Source organism: Pygocentrus nattereri, chromosome 10 (assembly GCF_015220715.1).
Source record: "Pygocentrus nattereri isolate fPygNat1 chromosome 10, fPygNat1.pri, whole genome shotgun sequence".
NCBI classification, from domain to species: Eukaryota; Metazoa; Chordata; class Actinopteri; order Characiformes; family Serrasalmidae; genus Pygocentrus; species Pygocentrus nattereri.
This window is the reverse complement of record NC_051220.1, coordinates 37,556,166-37,578,909: the sequence shown is the minus strand read 5'-3', so window position 1 is coordinate 37,578,909 and position 22,744 is coordinate 37,556,166. Positions and strand designations below refer to the sequence as shown.

Sequence of the window (22,744 nt, the reverse complement as noted above, 5' to 3'; positions counted from 1 at the left end):
AAAAAGGATATCTAAGTTTAAATGAAGTTTTTCAAATTCATCTTATTACATGATGCTGTGTTTTCTTTCTAAAATACAACTTTAAAAGGAAAATAATCATGCACATGTTTGGGCACCCCTGTTGAAATGAGCAGGTGTGTTTTTCTAGTGTAAATAAGTTAACACATCCCCTACAGATAACACACTTCTTCACATTTTAATGCACAACTAATGTTTATTTGCTGAATTTAATATATTGGGGAAAAAATTAAACACAAAATGTGGTCTGTACAAAAATTATGGCACATATTGGTTGATATAGTGCAGTGGGTAACACCTCTGCCCTCTACGCTGTAGACTGGGGTTAAAGCACCCTACACTATACCAGTAAGAGTCTCTGGGCAAGACTCCTAACACTACCTTCACCTACCTGTGTAAAAATTTAACAAATTGAAAAGTTACTCTGGGTAAGAGCGTCTGCCAAAATGCAATAAATCTTGTATTTAATGTTGAACTTTTTTTTCAATATGTAAAACTAAATAAATAGAAACTGTGTGCTAAAATTTGCAGACAACTGTAATATTTAAGTGAATTATTCACAGAGTATTCGTTAACTTTTTTTCACTTTAAAAATCTGAAAAACATGGAATGTTCAGGGTGTTCAAACTTGCAATTGACTGTATAGTGTAAAAATATGCTCCCTCATCAGGTGAGGGGTAAGGCATTCACATGCTGTAAACATGCTGAAAAAACATTGTTACAGAATTTGCAGAGGCACACAGTCGAAAGTGGCATGCAACCACGTAAACATTGCCATGGTGATGGCATTACTGGTATAGCAGTGGTTTTTCTGTGTGTGTACAGGACGATGGTGGTAAATACTGTTTTATCCTTTTTATACTGTTTTGAATACACACTAATGTCTTTAATGGTGTGTGTTTTCATTATTGTTAAACCCCTTCAATGGCCAGGGCTGATCAGCAGGCCAAACTTTTATTACACACTTCTATAAGCCAAAAATAGCTCAACTGATTTGCACAGAAGTCCCTGGATTTAATAAATAATAAGCCTTAGTATGTAATAGGCCTGGGTCTTTATGGGCTTACAAGTTGGTTTTTATGAACAAGTTCACATGGACATTCCACATCTGGGTTTATTACACCACTGTGGCTGATGGCAAATGTTGGGAAAATTGAACTCATTATAGAACTATTTCCATCACTACTCCATTATAAACATTGGAATGTTCAGTTTGCCATTACCTGTTTATCATCTACATGTAAACACAGCATTAGGGTAACTTAGGGTATCGAGCCCAATCAAATGTCCATGCTAGCCCTGCACTGGTTTATACTATGGCTCGGTTTTTGGTAATTCAGCACAAATTGGTTCTAATTTAACAAAGCTGCATAAAAAGAGTGCAGATTTGGCTGCTCTTAAAGACGTACGAACTATTTTGCATCTGAAACGTATGATATAAAATCAGGATTTGAGAGCAAATGATGAATCAGCTCCAGTGCGTGAAATCAAGCGCCAGCCTACCAGCACCTCATTTACATAAAGCACGCCCTCCCCAGTAGGGATCAAATTAAATGACAGAATTCAGCATCTTGGGAGCCAATGGCTTTTTGAGTGGAAATCTGAGATTGAGGCCCAACCGTCACCCCCCCACCTCCCACTTGCCAAGCTTTAAAGTGTTAAACTTACGATGACTAGAAAGAATAATTATATAATAATAATAAACAAAACGTCTTAAAAATGGTAGAATGATGCAAGTGCATAGTGTTATTATTTTCAGAAAATAACAAAGGCTGCATTATTGCAGTGTATGAGTCGCTTTGGCACTAGCTGTGTTTTGTGTTGTTTATTGTGTGGGAGGAGTCAGTAGTATAAATAAAAGCACAGTTTAATGCGTCTTTAATATGAGAATATAGAATACTCGCTGCACTTTTATATATGAGTAAGTGCATCCACTTTTGTAGTGGATTGCTATGTGCACAAATTATTGTTATTTTCTATTTTTATTATTATTACTGCTATTATAGATGATATTGATAACAGTTTAACTGAAAATCAAGCATTTTTTTTTCAGGTTGTTAAACTATTTTGCTGAAATTTACACACATTCCTACCCGATGTGAGCCTTAAACATGCCATGGATGAAATTAATGTATGACCAAACTGTCAGTGAAATGTGTGTGCTACAAGATTCAGCCATACACAACTCTGATGAATATGAGTTTTTGTGTCCTGTCACTGTGCCAGTTTTCACTGGCAAGCGATGTGAGTCAAACTTAGTTTTGCTGCCTCATTTTTTCAGACAGTCTGCATTTCTGCATCCAAACAGCAGCTAAATTGAATGTAGCAGCACATTTGTCAGTAAGGTATGGATTTATCTATTTATCAGCTGCCAGTCTAGTGGCTTGCTGTCATTACTCAGGGTCTTTGTCCACAATATTAAATGTTTAAGGGCGCTGTAGGAGTAGAAGTCATTGTGGCTGGCATTCATTTAAAAGCACTTCAATCAGCAAAACCTAGTACTTAATACTAGCAGCAAAGAGTGTGGGTGAGAGAGAGAGAGAGAGAGAGAGAGAGAGAGAGCGAGAGAGCTGTAGAGGCAGCCTGGGATAGTGCCAGGCTGATAGATCAGCGGAGCGAATGGTGGCCTGCACAGACAGAATTTTAATACATAGCAGAACTGTATTTACATGGATTAATGCGGAGTTAACCCACGGCTGTTTACTTTGATCTGTTAAATCTCAGATGACCCTTTAAAGTTTTGTTTTCCTGCCCTTCAGGCTGTTTTTAAAAGCTGTCAGAAATAGCCTGCTGGTGTCCTCAGCATGAAGGGGAATAGCACTCTTCCTCCTCCACCCTCATCCAAGCCTTCTCTCGCTTTTCATCAGTCTATGGCATTTCTATCAACCACACAGCCTCTTCTGAGGGAGGTGCTGGACCCGTGTCTCAAAGAAGAGAATCTAATGCAATGATTTGTTTATTATTTTGTCCCAAAAGATGGAATAGAATAGAATAAAATAGAATAGCTTAGCGACACTTGACCGATATTTGTCATTTGAGAAACGTCATGTTTCCAGTAATGGGAAATTGATTCAGAAATGACACTACTTGTCTTTATGACATCTACAAAAATAAGAGCTGGGAAGATACCTAGTGGTGCTGCATGGTTTCTACACGAAACAGTGAAAAAAGAGAGAGAAATTGAATAAAAGCTTTTATTTACCAACCTTACTTTACAGGTGACGGATATGTCTGTGTAGATGGAGAACTCTTTCATTTCAAGAACCGTAACTGTAGGTTTCTTTTAAAATCAAGCTTCTTGAAGGGCAAATCCACCAATTTTGCCAAATGTCTTCATAATTAAACCATTAAGTTGCTTGGAGTGAGTTGATGTTGAGTTCTCGAGAAAATGTCAAAAACAGAATTGTTCTCAGTAAATATAGATAGATAGATAGATAGATAGATAGATAGATAGATAGATAGATAGATAGATAGATAGATAGATAGAATAAAGAAGTACAGTAATGAGCAAAACATGGGCAAAAGTATTGTCGTACACTAGGATACAGATGCAGAAATAGAAAAAGCAAAGATATATAATAAAATATACTAAAACAACCATAAAATATAATGTCCAGTCTGAGAACGAGTAAGTAAAATCGCATAAATATTTTGCAGGTGATAATGCAGTGATGTATGTCTCATCCAGTGGATGAACCAAGTGACAAAACACTGTAAATGATAACAAATGTTAAGAGATGTGTAATATGTATGGATGTATAAACACATGGCAGTGCAATATGCAATATGCATGGACATATAAACAAAGTAGTAGTGATAGGAGCCAGATGTCTGAAGCATAAAAAGCATTTGAAAGCTGTACTCCGGTTTTTACATGAACGTGTTTTACTATAGTTCTGAGATAAAGCCATAAAGCCATTCGAGGCAGCGAGGTACATGTATGGTGTTGTAAGGCAAAACAGACCCCAAAGTGGTTTCACCACTATTTTATCATTATCAACACTACATAATAAAACTCAGAAGGCATGCATGTTCAAAAGTCGTCTTAGATAGTAAATAAAAAGGCTATATTTGTGTTGCACACACTGTGACCCCTGGTTCCTATCACCACCACTGTAAAGGTACTGTATCTTAGTTGGTAAGTTTCTCTACAAATAACCGCTACAAACCACTCTGACTAACCTTATTTACACCTCGGTGGTTTCATTTTTGTAGAAATTTTTAAAAATTGGTGGACTTCCCCTTTAAGTACTGTGGACATTACAAATTTTGTAAGTGCAGGTTATTCAGCAGGCTGCAAGTCTTCTTGTCTGACTAAACCCTCATTGTCAAGGCCAATAGATTTGTACTCAATCATACTTTCTTTGCATGCCACCATGGCAGAATGTTCTAATGGTGTTTTAATGTCATACCCATGGGAGCGCATATATATACTGCTGGACTGAGGTCAGGTAGAACCATGGACTGAGCTGTAATTGTATTGTTGGACGTGGGCAGAGGTGAGCATATGGCGGCTGGGAATGCTCCTATTGATTCTCATTACTCTGGACGAAAGGAGACGACAAAGGGCTTTCATCTCCATAGCTGCTCTTTAATTGTGACGTGAATGAAATGAGCATATTTAGGCCTTGTAATGATTATTGATTCAGAGTCATCTGGGCTCATGATCGTTTGTGCAGTCTTGCAGGTCATGCCTTGTGTTTGTAAAGCACAGAACAGATCAAGAGGGAGACAGAAGCGGATAGCACATGGATTTTGAGTCTTTATTTAAAGGCCTGCTAGTACAAGCCAGTGTGGATTATAATATAGTCTGACTTGTGAAACAATGTCACTCTGAAAGTTGTAGCTTGATAAGAAAAGTAAATCAAATCTATTCTATACGTTAATGTAATGTGACTTTGCTCCAAGCTATTCTGGACGATTTCTATTGGCCTCTTCATCTTGAAAAATGAAAAATATAGTATATATATATACACACACACACACACACACACACACACATAACCTCTACCTATACTGAACATCCCCTCTTTAAAGGGTGTAGATAATATATTCTCTTTTCTCTTCGTAAATCAGCTCTGAATTAATTTGGATTCAAGATGCAACGACTTAAACCTGAAGTAATCTGGCTCCTTGATGTCACTGCAATTTGTGGAACCATCCTGATGTAGCAAAGAAGAAATATAGCATTTAATGAATGTTTCTAAAAACCGTGGTGCATTTCTGGCTGTGGTTCAGTGGTCATGTTCATGATTATAAGGTCAACTGTCATATCCCTTCATAGTACACCAACACCATGGTTTCAGAAATCTGCTGATGTTAATATCTGCGGTGCTCCTTCAGGGTATAAGGCATGCCCCTTCGGAAGGTGATGGGAGTTTCGAGAGAAACCTTTATTGTCAAAGATATATTCAGACATATGAAAAGTTTAAATATTGCTGGTCAAATGACACGTTCTGTTGATTTTCTTTGTTAATATAAATGAAGACCTTTACGGAGCACATGCTTTTCCACAAATGTTAGTGCAGAATTTCAATGTATTTGTCGAGTTTAACATAAGGGCGGCATGGTGGTGCGGTGGGCAGCGCTGTTGCCTCACAGCGAGGAGGGCCTGGGTTCGATTCCCTGACCAGGCGACCAGGGTCCTCTCTGTGTGCATGTTCTCCCCGTGTCTGTGTGGGTTTCCTCTGGGCTCTCTGGTTTCCTCCCACAGTCCAAAGACATGCAGTCAGGTCAATTGGACATGTTACATTGCCCCTAGGTGTGAGTGTCTGTCTGTCTGTCTGTCTGTCTGTCTACCCTGCGATGGACTGGCGACCTGTCCAGGGTGTATCCTGCCTTCTGCTTGATGACCGCTGGGATAGGCTCCAGCGATCATCTTGGGAGAAGAGGGAGAATCGGACCGTGAGGGACAAACGGCCTAGAAAATGGATGGATGGAGTTTAACATATTAAAGATAATAAAACACAAAAACCTGTAAATAAAACACAAGGGCGTGGACAAGAGAAAATCAGCCAATCAGAAGAAGAGCTAGTCAGCTTGTTAGCTCACCGCGATCGTCCCGCCCTTCAAGGACCCTGAGCCAATCAGTTTGCTTGTTAGGGGTAAAGGGAAGCGTCCCAATTTGCGGGGAATAATCCGAAAAAAAGCCGTTATTTTATGCGTTTTTGAGCCAAACGCTGGAAGTAATGTATTAGGACTTCGTCAGATTTTATTAGTGACTTCAAATATGTTTGTAATTTGATCTTCAGTTTCTAATACATAGGTCACCGAGATAACCTAGGAGTCTAAGGATTTACCGTAGCGACCAACCTGTTGTTGACGCTGTGTGAGGCTCCAGGTGAGTCTCTGGAAGTTGTGATTAACTGTGACTGATAAACGGCGAGTGGTAAAACCAGTAACTAGGACTCCCTTTGAATAAAAAGCTCCACATATAGCTGCAGTTTGCACCACGTTGCGAAATATGTCCTTGTAATGTGCTTTCTAATGACCCAATCTCATCTAGTTATCTAGCTGGCTGACAAATAGGCAGCTTAAAGTAAGATAACGCTAGATTTCATGTCACAAACCAACGTGGACGTTTGCGTTTTTCTAGCTTGTGGCAGGAGCTGCTGGCCTCGCTGTGTTCGTGCCTCGTTCAGGTTGTGGTTCATTTTGTTGTGATTAAAGCAGCTAGCAGATGTAGCCTAGCTGCTGGAAGGTCGCCTTATTTTTGGTCATGAGGACATAGCTTGTCGTGTTGAAACTGGTTAACATAAAATGCATGTTTTGGGATCATCGTATCTTATTTACAGCATCTTATGGTACGTTAGGTAATGTTGACATGTTCGATGGGAGTCGACAATCAACTGTCATGTCTGTTACTTAGCAACCGATAATCCGCGGTCACTGAAACCTCATAGATACGCATACCTGCCGCGTTGGGTCCAGTCAGGCACGTCAATTTAGGGCGGTCAGTACCGCAGCTGGACTGCTTTCAGTACCTTTACAGAGCGGCAGATTAAGAAAGACACTGTAAAGAATATCGATCTCAGAAAGTGGGATATAATTAGTTCTATAACGCAGCGATCCTCGCTCATGTTTGTGTGGCATGTATTGTTTGTGTGATGTTTTTCTGTAGATATATCCTTGTGGTTGGTGAAGCTCAGAGAACCTGTTGATGTGACTGTTTTTCCTCTGCTTTTATATTAAGCTTATTCCATTTAATAGTCTATTCAGGGGATCTTAACTTTAGGTAGTAGTTGTTTGTTTACAGTGATGGTTAATGCTTTGTAGCTAGGTACTGTAAATTATAGCATTCCTTAATCCGTGTAGATATTCATAATAGATTAATGTTAGTTAGCACTTTCTTACACAAAGCTAAAGTTGGCTTCGTATTCGCCAGCTTCTTGTTCGAAATTTTCCCATTCCACCTTAAATGGTGCAGCTTCAGGCACCAGAAAGTGACAGCTGCACCATTTAAGGTGGAACGGGAAAACTCGAACAAGAAGCTGGCGAATTGGAAGCCAGATTTAGCTTCGTCTTTCTTACTGTGTTTTGGGGGTTTATTTTATTTCTATGTGTATTGAGATTAGAAGTGATTTCACACATTGATGGATTTGCTGGTGTGTGTGTCTGTGTGTGTGTGTCTGTGTGTGTGTTTTTCTCATGCTAAACTTGGATTTTAATGTAAAATGCAGACTGAATACTCTCCTGCTGGTCTGGACGGCTAATAGGAACAGTTATTAAAGACATAGATGTCTGAGCAGCCTAGATTACATCTGTGTCTGAGGATTAAAACAAAACAAATTTGGTGAAAATCGGTTGAATAATAATGAAGTTGTGGTCTATTTAATCCTGAGACTCATCGTCTCTCAGTACAAGTAAATGTGTTCACAGGCAGATCAGACCTCTCCAGCATGGCAGACGCGCATACGTATCGCCTCAGATTGAGAACAACAGGCAACACGGCGTCTAGGTATGTGTGTCTATGTGAAATCAAAGTGATCAGTTAGTTAGCCAGGCAGCGAACGTCAGCTACTGATGTAAGAAAAAAAGTCAAACGAAACTAATTGCATGGAAAATTGCATTCTTAAATTCTTGATAGAAAATGATATTATTAATCCTGATCCTAATAATTTAATTTAAGATGAGGCGCGTCGACAAGCCTCCAGGACAGAGAGTGAGGTTTTCACTCCAGCAAAGCAGGAGGTCACCTGAAGAAAGGTTTGAAGACTAAGACTGATATCTGCCCTTTGCGGATGAGATTGGACACCCCTGTTTTACACTGTTCGGGTGCAGGCTGATGGGTAACACCTAAAATCAGGGCACATGGGGGTTGCCCTTTTTCTTCAGGTTAGAGCAGCAGCCGCTCAAAATGTCTGTGCCCACCCCTTATTCACAAACAGTAGGTGCTGGAATCAAATTTTAATTTGCAGCAGGGTTGTGAAGACTGTGCTTGTACAAGACTACAATGAATCTTTTTGCTCAAATACTTTTAAAGTTATCAAAAGCCAAAGTCTCAAGTTGTTCCCTGTTCTCCTCTGGGATTATGTAGTCTGTGTAGTTATGAGAGTGAGGAATTTATGTGGCTAATAATTAGTTTCGAATATTCATCAGTTTATTTGTGCTTTGTGACAAGGCGACATAAAACACGTGCATGTGTATGAGTGTGTGAGAGAATATGCGAGTGAACTGTTCCTGAGGGTAATTGATACCCCTCTCAAGCGGAAAGTGGCTGCCATGGTGATCCATCCCATGCGGGTGGTATTTTCATCCGCTGCTCCCTGGCCTGCTTTGGCCCTGCTCGGGGTAAATCTAACTGGACTGGACACTCTGGTGGCCTGGTCTTTCAGCCACATGCTTTTTCTCACTCTAACCCGCCCAGATTAAACGTGGGAACAGTTGTGCTTTGCTGAAGGCAACGTTTCATGACCTCAGATTCTTCCTCAGTGCTGCTTATAATCTCCACATGCAGGCTAAAGGCACTGAGTCAGCCTGTGACTCACACACCCCCATTACTGAAATCTCACAGCCACTTTGCCGTTAACATTTAGCCTTTCCAAACAGCACTTTTTTTCCACAGTACTTAAGGGCTAATAATAACTCATTGAATCAGAGCTGAGTTGCCTGCTTTTAAGTGCTTATAAGCGCTTATACAAATGAAAAGTGTTTGTGTTGAGAATTCTTTTTTCGTGCTTTGTGGTCTGCCATGCTGTTTACAATTATTTTTATTTTATGATCAAGTGGACCTATTCTTAAGCACTGAGGAGGTTCCTGTGGAGCTTTCACTCACCTTACTGCTATAGTAAAAATCGACAGGCAGTGAAAAGACTGTCCATTCCAGTCACTCTTGCCATGCTGTTTCAGATGATTAGAGTTTATTATAGACAAAAGCTGCTGAGAGTCTGGAGGTCTGAGAGTCCTTGGGTCCTGGGTCAGGACATAATCAGGTCATAATAGCTTTCAATGGAAAAACATTAATCTTTTAGTCAGATAACCTCTGTCTAACCCCAGGAGCCACCAGAAGGACCTGACTTTTATTTTTCAATCTTATAACCCATTGTTGTTGTTTGATTTGTTTTCTTCCCAGTTTTGTTGTGGTCAAAGTGCTATAACTATCAGAAGATGGCTTCACATTTTCATTCCAAATAAGCAGGAGCATTGGTCACCCCTGGCTTAGATGGTCATGTCACTCGGAAGCTGCTCAAGTGATCTTTGTCATTCCTCGGTGTAACTTGTATACTTTCTCTATAATAATTTAAGGATAGCTCAGATAGATTCCACTGTTTTTCATGTAGGTACTGAATAATAAGCTTTAGGATGTGAAAGCCTGGGGATTTAGGGAGTTCATGGGTATAAAGTAACATAAAACAGTGTAAAGTAAATATTTGGGCAGTCCAACACAAATTACTGTGACCCTTTATGCAATACTGTATAGATCATGCAGAGTATTATGTAGCACAGTCTGTAGGTAATTGGAGAGTTGCACACTTTGTTGTTTTGGTTTTGTACTGCAGATCATTGGATTTCTTACATTTCGGTTTTCATTTAAGGGAATATACTTTATTACTGGAGGAACCATTTAGGAATCACTGATATTTTTATACATAGTTTACTCTAAAAGCTGCCTTTCATGGCACCATAAGCAAAAGGACAGTTTTACATAATCTTACATCCAATTGTCATGTTTAGCTGTTGCCTGCAAATCCTTTGCCATCATTGGCAGCCTGATGTCTGTGACCTTGTCAGATGGTGGTCTGTCAGACTATAATGTCGTTTTCAATTTCTGCAAATTTTGAGGTCTTTTTGTGCTCTTGTCTGCAGTGAAAAGCTGTTCAGACGGTTCAGGTCAGTCCCCTGGCTCTGAAAAATTCCATAGTTGCTTTAGTTGTTTGCTTTGGGTCTGTAGGGTAACACTTCACACATGGTGTTTTGAGGAATTTCAATGGATCCGAGCAGTTATGATACTTCTGTTCACTTCAGACATCATCTTTCTGTTGCAGTCACATCCATAAAGATGACCGAGCTGGCCAGTTATTCCTTTTAGATGAGGTGGGGGCCAAGTCAGTGTTCACCCTTTTGTGGTATTCTGGCACACCTGAATCCTGGATAGTGGTCTTGGTCCATTTAATAGTTTGTTGCATGAATGAATGTTTTCTTCCGTTCTCTACTACTGTGGACTTCCAAAACCTGCTAGGCTGTTTTATCTCGCTAAGCTTGACTGTCTTGCTTCTTAGCAAATGTACCAAACAGTTGATCAAATGTTTGGCTCTGCTTCTGATTGCTTTATTCGTAACCTTAAGCCTCATTATTGCCTGCTTTACTGACATTGACGCTATCAGGCCTTTCTTTAGCTCTGTTGCGCAAGAATGCATGGTGTAATGACACACCTGGCCATAAACTATTGAACAGGCTACTGTCCAGTTACATGTGGATTGTAAAATTGGGAGATATGTCTGTAGTAGTGCAATGATTTTTGTAGAATTCAGCAAGTGTAGACTGTACCTTTTCACAACATCAAACATAAAATGAATTTCAGACATGTATGCCCCCCAAATTCTAAAAAAGGCAGGTGCTATGACACACACACACACACACACACACACACACACACACACACACACTGTATGTAAGCTGCTTATCGTCCTGGTAGTGGGAGCGCTGGAGCCAATCCTGGCAGTCATTGGGCAGAAGGCAGAAAACACCCTGGACAGGTCGCCAGTCCATCACATTGCAAAGTATTCAACTAATTGAAAGAAGTTTTGTCCATACTTTCTTATTTACATCACAAAAAAGATTCCAAATGGCCTTTGAGTCAGGGGCACTTCACCGAGTCACTTCACAGAGTCAGAAATCTGTGAACGTTTTATTATTATAATAATATTTATTTATTTGAAAAAATGTGTCTAGAAGATCAAAGGTTGGATAGGTATCCTAGTCCAAGACTAACTTATATATCTTTTCAGCAGTAATAAATAACTTTGTATTAGTAAGTAACATATATTTTTCATCAAAGTGTGGTTGCACCACCTGTCTGGATGAAAACACTGATGTTGGATAGTCTATTTTAGATGCTTTGATGCCTAATTTACTTTCAAGTTACATTAGACTAAAGACCTATTAAATTGACCATAATATTCCTTAACTCTAAACCCATAATACCAAACCTAACCTTAACCTCAACCCAAAACCTAAACCCAACCCTCTTTTGGTCCTAGCCCAAACCTTGGTCCAAATCCTAACCCCAACCCCACCACTGTTTAGAATCAACTGAGTTTCACAGGATAAATTGTTAACACTTCTACCTGTAAATAATCTGTTGGGGACTATAGTGAACTTTCCAAATAAACTGAGACTAAGCTTGATTATCCTGTTCCAAAATTAAACATTATAAAATATATGAAGCAGAAAAGAAATACCTCTTTAGAACTTTTTCAAATGTTTTAAGTCATAATTTTGAATGTTAGTCATTGTTTCTTTTTAAATCTAATATGTTGTAGTATAGAGCCTAAACAATAGAAACTGTGGCACTACACAGTTACTTACTTACAGTTCGCACTGTATCTACAGTGAGTTGGATTTACTAGCCTGTAACTCAGCTAGCTTGGCTGGTCTGCTTCAGTGTTTAAAAAATGCATGATCCTGTTTTTTTGGGCAGAGGGCCATGAGAAAGGAGGTCAGTGCTAGACTGACCGTAAGACCTGCTCACATGCATTCAAGCATGCACGCACAGCACATATACCTGATACGTGCTAATCTGCAGACATCCTTCCAGACATTACTCAGAGCAGGAGAGATAGCCAAGGTCATTTGAGAGACATGCAGAAGACATTTTCCTGACATGTTGTCTTCATGACATAAGCATAAATACATTATACTGCCAAATGTATTCACTCACTCACCCAAATCATTGAATTCAGGTGTTCCAATCACTTCCATGGCTACAGGTGTATAAAACCAAGCCCCTTGGCCTGCAGACTGCTTCTACAGACATTAGTGAAAAAATGGGTCGCTCTCAGGAGCTCAGTGAATTCCAGCGTGGTAGTGTGATACGACGCCACCTGTGCAAGTCCAGTTGTGAAATTTCCTCGCTACTAAATATGCCACAGTCAACTGTCAGTGGGATTATAACAAGTGGAAGCGATTGTGACGACAGCAACTCAGCCACTAAGTAGTCGGCCTCATAAAATGACAGCGGGGTCAGCGGATTCTGAGGCGCAGAGGTCGCCAACTTTCTGCAGAGTAAATCACTACAGACCTCCAAACTTCATGTGGCCTTCAGATCAGCTCAAGAACAGAGAGATGAAAAGAGAGCTTCATGGAATGAGTTTCCATGGCTGAGCAGCTGTATCCAAGCCTTACATCACCAAGTGCAATGCAAAGCATCAAATGCAGTGGTGTAAAGCACCGCCACTGGACTCTAGAGCAGTGGAGATGTGTTCTCTGGAGTGATCAATCATGCATTTCCGCCTGGGAATCTGATGGAGTCTGGGTTTGGCAGTTGCCAGGAGAACGGTTCTTATCTGACTGCATTGTGCTGAGTGTGAAGTTTGGTGGAGAGGGGATTATGATGTGGGGTTGTTTTTCAGGAGAATATAGTGTAAGTGCACCTGTTTAATGTGAGTCAATGTCTATTCATTTTGTCATCCATTCTCATGCTAGGATGAGCTAAGGCGCTTCCTCTGTAACCATTACCCTAAAATATAGATAACCAATGTGGAATATAAACATATAATGTAGAAATGTCTCCTAAATATTACACACTATGAGATGATGATAGTATGCTGGGATTGTACAATATGTTGTTTGTTGCTCATAATAGCAACACTGATATCATAAACATTGACATTGTGTGCTTTGATTATTCAGAACAGATTATACACTCACCTGCCACTTTATTAGGCTCTTGTTAGTAGATGGACCCCCCTTTGCCTTCAGAACTGCCTTAATTCTTCATGGCATACTTTCAACAAGGTGCTAGAAACGTTCCTCAGAGATTTTGGTTGGTTATTTGAGTTCCTGTTGCCTTTCTATCATCTGGAACCAGTCTGCCCATTCTCCTCTGACCTCTCACATCAACAAGGCATTTTCGTCCACACAACTGACCGCTCACTGGATATTTCCTCTTTTTCGGACCATTCTCTGTAAACCCTAGACATGGTTGTGCATGAAAATCCCAGTAGATCAGCAGTTTCTGAAATACTCAGACCAGCCCGTCTGGCACCAACAACCACGCCACGTTCAAAGTCACTTAAATCCCCTTTCATCCCCGTTCTGATGCTCGGTCTGCACTTCAGCAAGCTGTCTTGACCACCTCTACATGCATAAATGCATTGAGTTGCAGCCGTGTGAATAGGTTTACCTAATAAAGTGGCCGGTGAGTGTACATCAGAATAGTGAATCATTTTGGACAAAGCAATGCAGGCCAGTTTTTAACCAGTGTTTTTAAACATAGTAGAGTGTTTGTAATGTATTGCAAGGCATATAACCGCATAATGCAAAGATATAGCAATATACTGGGAATGTAGGATTTTGGGTAATGCTTTCTTATGTAAATACCCTTTCTAGAGTATTGACCATTTAAATGTGAGCTACATTCCAAAGTATTGGTCAGTTGTTTTATGTACTGTGATTGTAAGCTCTGAGACAGTTGGCTAGATTACACTGAAATGCCCAACAGGTTATAGATGCTAGTTGAGTAAACATGAGGTACAAATTCTAAAGTACTGTTGCGTTTAGTAAAATTGGGGTTAGTACCAGATATAATATATAAATATACATGCACTGAAGTTCACTGTCTGTGCTGTGAAACAAGGTTATGGGTGTCTTCATTTATCTTTTATTTAGAGATTTTTTCCATTTACTTTCCAGGCAAAAATGTGTGACATTACAGTGACATTTAGAGCAACGATGTTAGTGCACACAACCTTATTATTCCAAATAATTATTCAACAATGCAATCATTTACTCTGTCCTTTTACTTCTTAACAGCTAGAAGCAGTGAGGGATTTCAGTGTAATTTAGTTACACTGTATTGGTACTTACCCCATTTACCCCAAATAGTTACACAGTACTTTAGATGTTATACCTCATATTTACCTGGTTAATGCACAGAACTTTAGGGGCAGTAAATGAAAGCATTACTGTATTGTGTCAATATTGTCCATATAGTGCTGTCCTGTATTAGACCAGAGATCCTATTACACCTGTCCATCTGAATTATACACTATACACATCTGAAAAGGTTTAAATGATGCTGTGAAAGAGCCCTTTTGCTTCTCTAAAGAACAGTGTTTGATAAAGAGATTTGTGCATAGCTGACAAAAAAGTTTACCAAAGAACCAAAAATGGTTCTTCTGAAGCAGGGATGCCCAGTTTTTGTCCTGTTGGTCTACCACCCTGCAGAGTTAAACTTCAACTGTAATCTAACACACCTGATTGAGGTAATGAAGGCCTTCAGGAGCTTCTAAGTATAAGAGCCAGATGTGTTGGCTCAGAAGCCTCCAGGGTGGTAAAACTACAGGTCCAGGATTGGGTTTCTCCATGTTCGCCCCTGTTCTAGGACATTGTGCCTAAAAGACTTTCTGTCATCTTTGTTTGTAAGACTGTGGAGCTGTCATATTATTTGATTCATCTTGATTCAAACAAATCAATTCATCTAAATCTACCGCTCTCTCTTGCAGTAAGAAACATATTGATGGTCACATCCACTTTTAAGCATAATATGTTGAAGTTTAGTAAGGCGTATCATTTGATAGTGTGTTTGTGTGAGCGGATCTGTGCTATCTTGTCAACCCCGTGACCCGGATTGCTGCCGGTTAAACGCTCAGCATCCTCTCTAAGCAAGAACACGTACATCCAAAGTAATTGGGTTGGGTTTCAGGGCAGGACAGGGCCAAAGCAGGCTCAGAGTGACCCCCTTCAGTGCTGCAGGAACCTGAGCCCGTAATGTGACCAGACCTGCTGAGAGAAGGTGGAGTTTATGACCTCAAGCCAAGTGAGACGCCTGCCAACAAGAACTGGGCCAAACAATAATGGAGATGACAGCAGCATGTGTGCGTGTTTTTCCTAAGGAAAGCAAGTCAATATTTGATCAAAGGGCAATTACTATGTGAACGTCTCCAGGCCTGGATTAAACATACTGCCAGAAAAGTCAGTGTTGAGTCTACAGTCGAGCTTTGGCTGCACCTGCAGGACTGACGCACAGCATTTTAACCTGCTGACTATGACAGGATGCATTCTGTTGCATTCTTAAGCTGGTTTTCCGCAGACAATGACGTGCTGTAGAATTACAGAGCACAGCAACTGTACCGGATACCTGTGCAGGTCTTGCCCTTGGTACTGCTTTGCCCCTGACCCTCTCAGTCAAGTCCATTCTGAAATATGAAGTATCTCTGCCAGGGCTGGAAGGTCATAGAAGGCTTTGGTTTGCATCTACTGCCGTGGTGTGTAATGCCTACCAGAATGTAGATTTACTCACACCACTATGTATAGAAATTATTCAGCACAGGCCTTTTTTTTAGGCACACTTTGAATCAAGAGCAGAATACTGAGTAATATTATCTCAAAATTCACAGAACGAATTGTGCTTTGGTATTCTTGCGTGCCTTTTTTTTACGATAGATTTCAGCCAGTCCTCCAGAGTCTCTGCAATATGGCCCCATGGCAACAGCAGGGACAAAGTGCTGTAGTGCTGTGCCTTTAATAGTGTTATGATATAATCACTCGTTTCAGTAAATCAGGGGAGAAATCCCGTCTGCCCAAAGGACAGTTTTACTTCAGGCAAAGTCAATAGCAAAGGGCAAAACATAATTTATCTGGTACGCACATCTGTTGTAGCTAGAAAACATAGGGGCCAAACACCGGGAGGTCCACAGTAGAATACTGATGCACTGATGTAGTTTTTTGTGCAGTTTCCTGCAAAAAATAATTGTGCTGGTTGCTTTATTAGACCATCCATTCATCATCCAATTATTAGATCAGTCATTTTAAATTGGAATGGTATAATCAATTTTTTACGTTTTACAAGTAAATGTGAACACTTCAGTATAGAATATCATAATGCCCTTGTTAAGCTCCTTTTAAGCTTTTCAAGCCTTTGGGTGCTAATTACCTGTCTCGCTATTACTACTTTATTAAGCAGTAACTACAGTAAATTATAAACATATTATAAGTAATACTTAATGACATGTATTAAACAACAATCTTTTAAACATTTTATGTGTCCATTATTGTGGCCTTATTGAGCCTTATCAAACCAAGAGCTGGTAACTTATCAGGCCTATATCTACTAATTGACTAACTGCTTATTATTGCTTTATTAAGCAGTATCTAGACTAATTAAAGCATTTTCCAGAGCGCTTCTATTTTATTTGCTTATTTTCTTTTTATATCCTTCATAATTTACACATCAGCCCTAAATAATGACACACACACCCTGTAAAGACTTAACACATTAATAAGATGTTAAATTTGGTGCATATGGGATTTGCATGAATGTTGCTTATTAATAGAGTCTTTAGTCAGTACATAACCTGTTAGATTGTATCTCATCATAGCGAGCACTAGTTGGATGTTTTCATCTAAATAAATATTCCACCAAAAACATGTCAAAAACAAATAGGGGTTAAATTTGAGATTTCATGATGCACTGATTAGTGTTTCTAAAGAATTGTAATCCAGTTGTAATCAAATCCAGTTGTTGTGAGGTCAAAAATGGGTTCTCCTAGTCAACATCCTTAAAAATTGACTTTTTCTCTGGAACATGAATCTCATCTGTGTTGCTTTCCTTGAGAAACATATATACACATGTAACACTTCTGAGGGACTGCTGTACATTAAACTGCGCTTTGTTTACGACTTAAATGCCAGTTCAGTGAGAGAGGGGATCACTTACACATGGATCAGGAAAGCCTTTTCCGTTTTAACACCCCAGTGAAACTCCAGACTGTGCTCTCAAAGTGTGATCGAAATCCAAAGCCCCTCAATTCCACATTTTTAAAGGTACAAATCAAGGTTTAAAGGCCTTTGGATGCACCAACCCCTTCCATTTATGCACTCTGTGGCAAAAAAAGGCATTCCCTATTAATAAACATTGTCTGCCTTCATCTCTCCAAAAGCTCTATTTATGAAATGAAAGACTTCAAAGGCAGTGTTGTGCCCTTTCATGTTTGCAGCCATAGCCGATTAGAGCTCAGTGCTCTGCCCTGGCTGAGCCTCGGCTGTGTTCCGCACACAAGTGAAATGGTTCTGATGTGTGTTCATGCCTATAGGTGTTCATGTGCTCATAAGTAGTTGGCTTTATGAGACATGCTGTCTCTTAAACCAGGATATTATATTTGGATTGTTGTCTATCTAGAAATTAGTGAAAGATTGAGATGTATGTGCTTGGATGACTGTGGAGATGCTTTCACCTTTTTAATTCCCTTTTCAGTTCTCTGGATGTGTTGGTTTCCTTAGATCTCTAAAATCTTGTAAATCTTATATTTGGCCAGTGGAACAACAGAGTTGGGCTGTAATTAGTTCCATCACCTTTCTAGGCACTCGTGTGATGCTCCACAATTTTTCAAATCTCCTAATATTCCTGCTGGAGGGTAAGATATTTTGTGGAAGAGGACTCCCTCACATGCAAATACTTAACTTGTGCATGCATATTATATGTTTACAGGTTACAAAGTTAGGCGAATGTAATATTAGGAGTCTTGCCCAAGGACTGTTACTGGCAAAGCTTGGTTTTTGGTTTGCCCAGGCAGGGTATTAAACCCCAGTCTGCCAGAGCAGTATTAACCATATAGTAACCATGCTACCATGCTATACCAACCGCTGTCACACTAACATTACCACACTGTCTAAAATTTACTAAATGGCATTCTTTCTTTCTGCTTGTCTATCACCAAAAACATTTTATGATTTGTACCGGTAATGAAACCCTTTTTGGTGTAATATAGAAGTAGTTTTCAGAATGGTCCTCTGGGACTCCCAGATGGTCTAGATCAGGGTTCGGAAACACGTGGCTCTTGAGCTGCATGCGGCTCTTTTACCACCCTGTTGTGGCTCCACAGCAGAATTAGATTTTAAGTAAAAAAAAAAATCCTCTTTGCAGTGAAATAAAGCTCTGCTGATCGTTCAACACAGTTTTAACAAGAAATGGTCTTAAACGCTGGAGTTAATGTAGAACTACTAATTCACTATTTAACTCTGAAGGGTGGCACACAGACTCTGGTGGCAATGCAGGCAACAATCTCGCTAGATAGTAGCTAATGAAAAGGCAAAGAGAGAGATTTAAGACAAAAAAGCATTTGGAGACAAATGGACTTTTTTGCATTTTTAAGCGCTCCGACTGGTTTCCTGATATGTTTCATGTGCAACGAGAAACTCTCAAACACTAGCATCTCAAGAACCATTTAAGGTGGAACAGGAAAATTAGAACAAAAAAGCTGGCGAATGAGAAGCTGACTTCAGCCTTGTGAAAAATCAAATGTTAAGAAACATTTTACAAGAAACTATTCTGCTTTTGGGGAAATGTTTCCTGCTGGAGATGCGAGAAAAGCGGCTATAGCTAAGCTAAAGCTTAAAGCAGAGCAAAGTAAGTCACCTTTTTTGTTTTTTGTTATTTATTATTTTTAGCCTGTACTCGTACATTGGCGTGTACTGAGACATATTTACATCTAAGATTACTTCCATAAAGTGGACATAAAATGTGGCTCCCAAGTGTGATTTCTAATGAAAGGACAAAATGGCTCTTCTTAACATTTGAGTTGTGGACGCCCGGTTTAGATTTTTGATTCAACCTAATTTGCAACACTGAAATCTGGACCATCTGGGATTCCTGTGGACTGATTTGAGAACCACTGCTATATAGAGCTATTTAAAAAAAATCAAAATACAACAGATTTGCCATCAAAGAAGAACAGTTTAATCAAGCATTCAGGATCCATGTGGTTAATAATCAAATCGTTATTGCGTTGCCACAGTTCTGTATGTAAACTTTGATTATAATAAAGCACTTGAGGAACCACCTTTTTCAATGGTGTACCTTGCTAAGTAGGATTCTTTCAGGGGCTGATCTCAGCGAGTCATGTAGGATCCAAAAAACAGCACTGAGACTGTTCATGAGAAGGTTTGTTATGACAGTGTTGCTGCATTATAGCTGCGAGTGATGCTGTAAGTAGTTTAAGACAGTTTCAGACAGTAGCCTAGTTGCCTTTTGTCAATTAGAGAAAGAGGTGAGCTGCCTGTCTCTAGTCTTTGTTCCAGTAGCAAGCTGGTTTTTAACCCCAGAATTTTGCCTTGTCACTTTTGGAGGCGTTTTGGAGGACTTTTTGGCTGTTTTGCAGAAAACATCACCTTTTAGTATATAAGTGTATTTGACAAGTGATGCCCTTGATTCTTCAAAAATACTGAAACAAAATTGCAAGACAGCTGTATTTTCTTTCACAGTCATCATTTAGTTGAATCTATAAGCTTCATGCACGATCCTTAACAGCCGTGAAGCTGATAATAGTAGAATCTTCCAGTGCGTACTCTATATAAACTTGTGCATACTATCACACTATCACTTTATTGTCAGATGGGATCTTCAGGCAATCTGGAATGAAGAACTTGGTGTAGACGTTTGAAATGGAGAACCGTTAAGGAAAAATAGAGCTCTGTCTCAGACAGTAATGTGTATAAGAGAAGTGGAGATGAGGTCACCCAGTATATAGGATTCTCTGGAGGATATTGCCTGGTTCTGTGATGATCAACCCTGCAGTGGAGGGGCTTGTGCTGTACGGAAGAAGTGAAAATGTAGAGACTTTAACCTTTAGAAGTTGTGTGATATTGGACACTCGAACAGTTCTGACCATTTGAAAAAGATGTAAATGTATAGATTTTAAACTTTCAATGTGCACCATATAAGTTATAGTGTAATAGAGGAGGCATTTTATTATGATTTGAGTTTGAAGAATAGTTACTGTTGTAGACTTTTTTAATCTTTAAGCTTTTAACCATGTTTAGGTCATCGTTTGATATCAAAACAATTGTAAACGTGTCTAATGTCAAAATGTTATTATAATGAATATAATTGTAATTACATGTCAGTGCTGTTGGAACATAACCGTATGTCCATTTAATTTTTTTTTCCCTTCAGTTTTTGACATAATTTGAATATGCCTGTTGTCATTTATATTATGGGTGAAGTTCATGATGGATGGACATAAAGAAATGGGCTCAAATTACTTTGAAAAACATTGGGTTCCATGGATTTACATTAAAAGTATAGTGTGTTTTTTACTTCTCCTGTAAAGTTACCATTATGGAAATACAACAACAGCAATGTGTAACTAACCATGTACAGTTTATGCAATTAAATGTAACTGCTCTAAAATTTAAACGCTTAATGACGATTTTGGTCGCAGTGTTGAGGGATTCACGCTGTCATCATATTAGTATTCTGCTTAGATTGTGTCATTCATTCAGATGAATTCATCTAATACCAAAATTCAACTCATTCACTTCACGAATTTTTCCTCATCTCAGTAAATTATGACCTCATTCTAATGGCCAGGTAAGCAAAAGCCTCCTTGGCGCAGATGATAGAAATGTCCAAGGGTAAAATTACTGAGGCGCTATTGTCTGTGGGCCTGTGGGTGGATTTATTCCTGTTCACCTTGCAGCCTGATAAGCCTGATGAAGCCAGCTAAATGTGGGTCAAATTCTCAGCACATCGGGGGAAGATCAAGCTCTTTGCCAAAGGAACACAGGTTCCTTTTTCCACAGTTAATTTTTTAAATATGTGATTTAGCATTTATTCATGTATATTTACCTTCATGTACAGTAAGCCAATTTTACTGTTTGCGTATATGAGCCATATTCAGCTTCAGTGTTGGATATTGAGGTCAAATGACCTGTCAGATAAATTAGGAGTTGTCATGCAGAAGATGTAAACAAGCAAACTTGCATATTAGGTCTTGCCCTCAGAGCTAATATCTTCTGTCAGCTTGCTACAGTACATAGACGGAGCTCCCGACCCCTCAACAGTTAGAAGACATGTGTTTGTCCAGGGCTTGCGGGGAGCGCCTGGTTGATTGATGCCTGGGGTTTGGGCTGCCCTGGCTAGGGGTCACCACTTTGATCAGTGACTCTTTAGTTTATGACACATCGATTTCCGTCGGCCACTTCCTTCACTAGCCAGGGCACCGGGACGGACGTGAAAACAACTGCCCAGGGCAAGAGCAGTGCACGCTAATGCATATGGAACAATGGGCATGCAGCTGTTTGGATTTCATGCCCATGTGTCCAGTTTGCTGCCAGTTTTTTTTCTTTTTCTTTCCTGAGCACAATAGCAATCGAGGCCCGTGTCCATTTGCACCCGCCAGCTACCAGCAAGGCTTTAACATATTTGACCTTTGGTGTGAAAATGGCTGCTGAATTAGATAAGCTGACTGCGCAGATTAAAATAAAACAAGGGATTTTCAGATTTCCGATCGTTTCCTTGCTCTCTCGTGACACACACTGCTTCACTGAAATCCATTTTGATGGCACAAGGCTGTTATCAGTGGGCTGCGGTGGTCAGACCCCGAATTGGATCGAGGCACTTTGATGGCTGATGTTTGTTCTGCACTGCCTCCACTCTGCTGATACTAAGCAGCTTGGGAATCACGGACCTTCGATTAAACGAATTGGTTTTCCCCTTGATCTACAACAACAAAACAATGTACAGACATTTTTACCATGAGAAGTTATTACCATTGAAACTGCTTTTATCTATGCTTTTCAAGTGTTATTACATTGGTATTACATATTTAGTTACACTGTTAGTTCCACAGTTAATTACATTTACGTTCAGTTTACATCTGATTTGATTTGCACTTGATTGAAGAAGTTTAATTTACAATTAATTCAAATAATTTATGCGGTTATCATGACCATTTGATTTCCATTTTCAGGGGACAGGTTAGAGTCTGCTCTGATGTTGTTTCTGTTTTAGTTAAAAGAAAAGACACACAACAGTAACTTCTCATCAAATTCAAGTCATATAAATAAAATTATTACTACTTATAAACACAAATGAATGGAATGTTTAGAATGTGCTTCTTTGAATTGTTTGTTTGGATGCCACAAAGAGCCCTGATCCCAAGTCATCATCATTATTAGCTAGGCTACTCTAAGACTATGTTTACAACTTTTGATTACATTTAAAAGGAAAAAGTTCCATTAATATTTTGTTATTTCAGACATTTTGTAACTGTAATATTTTATCTGG

The 22,744-nt window shown here is 39.5% G+C and overlaps 1 protein-coding gene across 15 annotated transcripts in view; it reads left to right on the top strand.

Annotated features, from left to right (window-relative positions):
* The window catches only part of nrxn3a (neurexin 3a), a 483,992-nt gene that overhangs the window by 41,018 nt on the left and 420,230 nt on the right, over nucleotides 1-22,744 (top strand). The gene's annotated exons all lie outside the window — the stretch shown is intronic.